Genomic DNA, 3,840 nt, shown 5'->3' on the forward strand with positions numbered 1-3,840 from the left:
AGTGCTTCTCTTCCAAGTGAAAATCTAAAGTGAGTATGTGTGTGCTTGCATGCATGTACCTAACAAAATGTTATTTCAAAGTAGCTATATTTATTTCTAATATACCTAATAAGGATCAACAGCATCAGGATCATCACAGGTAAAGGATAATTAGTGATGTCTTTGCCGTTTTCACTGATGAGAAGGAAATGAAAGAGAGTGGTGGAGTATGTTGAAAATGCACTATTTTAACTAAATCTGTTACATCACGTTCCTTTATTTCCCTTTGAACTGTGTTTTAATCAAACCACGTTGATTTCCACTTCATGGAAATGTTTCATTTCAAGCCAGTGGAGTTATCTACCACATTTTACTGGAGCCTTGTAAATCTTATGAAATTCTGGAATGTCTAGATCATAAAAATATGTCATTTGAATGTGTTTTCTATGGAGATGTTTCTCCCCATGTAGACTCACAGGCTTTGCAAAGATTTGTGGAGGAGTAAAAAAAAAAAAAAAACCTTAAGACATATCCCACATTTCCTGAGTTAAAAGATCACCTTTTTAGTTGACTGGAATTTCACCTGTCACAGTCTAACCCTTTATAGAACTATTTAAAAGACTGAAGCCTTTAATAATAATCATAATTTTAAAATTTTATCACTCTTTTCTCGTACGCCCCTTGCTTTCAATCCTTTTAAAGGCACATGGTACTAAATGTACTTCTTATGAGAGTTCTTTTTTTTTTTTTTTTTTTTGAGATGGAGTCTCTCTCTGTCGCCACGATGGAGTGCAGTAGCGCAATCTTGGCTCACTGCAACCTCCGCCTCCCAGGTTCAAGTGATTTTCCTGCCTTAGTCTCTTGAGTAGCTGGGTCTAGAGGCACGCACCACCACACCAGGCTAACTTCTGTATTTTTAGTAGTCGAGGTTTCACCATGTTGGCCAAGATGGTCTCAATCTCTTGACTTCTTGATCCACCTGCCTCAGCCTCCCAAAGTACAGGCCTGAACCACCATGCCCAGCTTCTTAGGAGAATTCTAAAGCCAGTGATGGATTATTGTCGTGAATGAACATTCATCACTGTTATTAAAGAGAGTAGTTTTGCTAGTAGCTGAGATCCAGCTTCCAAGATTGCTGAATAGAGTGCCCCAAATACAAACAAATGCGGCAGCAAGGAAAAGACAGTACACACCTTTAATAAAACAGAACCAAGCTCCTGAATGCTATTAAATGAACCACTCCTTTCTTCTCACAATGTTTAGCAATTTTGCCTCAGAGTAAACAGAAACAAATTGGCATTCTTTTCTATTTATTTGTCTAAAACTTTGAAGAGAGCCAATCATGCATGCATGAGATTCCTAAATCTCATATATTTGATTCGCACTGTGATTCCTAAAGCTATTTGCATCAAACTTCTCAGCCACCTACGTAAACACAGTCAATGCATGGGTGAACATTGATGAATGAATCCAAATATTTATTTCATGATAATTTTATGAATTTCATGTAAAGCCACTTTTCTGCCCTAAAAATTAAGGGGAAGGAGCTAACTCTGCTTTCACCTTCTTCAGAGGGTTGGTGTCTAAAGTTATGGAGGTATTTTATATCAGAAATTAATTCTGTTGCTGGAGAAGAGGGAGTAATGGCAAATCTGCCACTGGACAGCAATCAGAAATTATTCACAGTAGCTCAGAGCAAACCATCTACGTTAAGACATCTGAAAAGTTGTTTTAGTCTCTAAACAATCTTCCATATGGAACACTTGTGGGTACCCACACTGGAAATAGGTGTGAAACGCCTGAAAATACACACGTTTTAATTGAAGTATTTCTGAACCAGAATACACAATTAAGTCTATGTGATTTTCAAGCCCACTCTTTCCCCTAAGGATGTTGTCCAGTGATTTGGAATCAAAAGACCTAAGTTCCTGTTTGTTTTCTCTGTCACTTAACTTGCTGTTTGACTTCAAATCATTCACCACCTCTCTGTGCTTCGTTTCTTCATTTGAGCTGAGATATGGCTTACAGTTACAAATCTATAAGTCAACTATTTGAACAGATCACTGAAAGGCATCTCAGATCTCTTAAAGCCAAAGACCCAAAGCTCTGGAGTGCTGTTTGAACATGGAGTGATCCAATGAATTGCTGTGTGATTAACATAAGAATTGCTAATATCATACCTCTTAAAAATCAACCCTATAAGTAAAACACAATATGAAAGCAATAACAATATTAAAAGATATTTATATGGTACACTACATTGAATTTGATATTGTGCCAATTCTTCACAGTCACCCGTTGTGGTATTACATTTAATGAGAAAAACAAGTTGAGAAAACTTACATAAATTGCTTAAGATGGTGGGAAGTCATAGACTGCAAGTTCTCTGATTTCTTAATAGATGAAAACCAAAGGAAGAGGGAGAGCAAGTTAGGAAGTGCTTATCTTAAGATGAGAGAGACAAAGTCAGATCTCCTGAAAACAACCATATCTGCTTAATGTGATATGCAATGTGAACGCCAAAACATGTTACATTTGTATTAAAAAGGGAGACTCAGATACATGGGTAATCTTGGTTTCATATCTTCTGTGATACTCACCTATTTCTACCTATATGTAACTGCAGTGTGACTCTCAAAAAAGCATTGTGGTACATTGGAAACATATATTCTGCAGTTAGAAACTGAGCTTGACATTACCATTCCGCCGCTTAGTAGTCATCTGTCATTTAATTTCCTAATTTGTCGAATGAAAATAACAACATTATAGGTAAAAGCATCTGCAAACTTATATTTGATATAAATAGAGATTATTACTAATAACAAGAAATAAAGGAATAAAACATATGGAGTAATAATGTAATCCCTTTCAATAATGTAATTCCTTTTTCAATAGATTCAAGATTTATCCATCATCAGAAAAACAGAAAATAAGTTACATCAACTCAAATGCAGGAAAAAAGAAAAGAAGCCCTATATGAACTAGAAAAGGCCTAAATTAGACAAATCTTTTAGAAAAATTAAGATTTTTCAATACTACTTCAAGTCTGGAAACTGCAAAAGAATCACTGCTACTGAACTTTTAAGAAATAAAATGAAATTCTATTGTACATATGAAAAAGTATTTATGGCCAAAAAAATCACATTAAATAACTCTAAATTCAAGGTTTTGGAAAAGAGAAAAGAAAGCATCTTGGAATAGTCAAGTAAATAACCATTATTATGATATTAAACTAGGTTATGAAAAACACAAGAAACATAGTGCTAAAGCAACTTCACTAATTGCACAGTGAGACTTTCTGTAATGCACAGCCTGTCATTATTACAGACCCATGGTAAGGTGTGTGCCAAGGTGGATGTCAGAAAAGAACAAATACCTAACACCACTGAGAATTAACATACACATAAGATAAACCGGGGTACTGTAGCACGGGACAAGGAGTGTGACGCAAGAGTGAACAATGGAGAATTTGAAAAGGAATGCTGAATTTCAGTCTGTTAATGATATGAAAAAAAGAAAAAAAGAAGAAGTGTAGCCTAGATGCTCAAAAAGTACAAATTGCAAAGTAAGATACCATGGGTATATTTTTTAGCTCCAGCCAAAGAAGTGGGAACTTTGTGCCAGATCCTAGTTTCTAGTTCTTTGATTATTTCTCCATGATGGAGAAAAATCACATATTAGGTTCTTCAAGCCTGCTAAGATAATGCTTAGAAATATCCCATTGACTTAGAATCACCATATTCACCCAACACTCTCTATAACTGTAAAATAAAGGAAAACAAGTTTAACAATCTTTGTCAACTCTTGTTGAGCACTTACTCTGTTAGACAAACATAACCTCCAAGATCATCTTATTTCTAT

This window comes from Aotus nancymaae, unplaced genomic scaffold (genome assembly GCF_030222135.1).
Source record: "Aotus nancymaae isolate 86718 unplaced genomic scaffold, 86718_ANA_hifiasm-v0.15.2.pri h1tg000036l, whole genome shotgun sequence".
NCBI lineage: Eukaryota > Metazoa > Chordata > Mammalia > Primates > Aotidae > Aotus > Aotus nancymaae.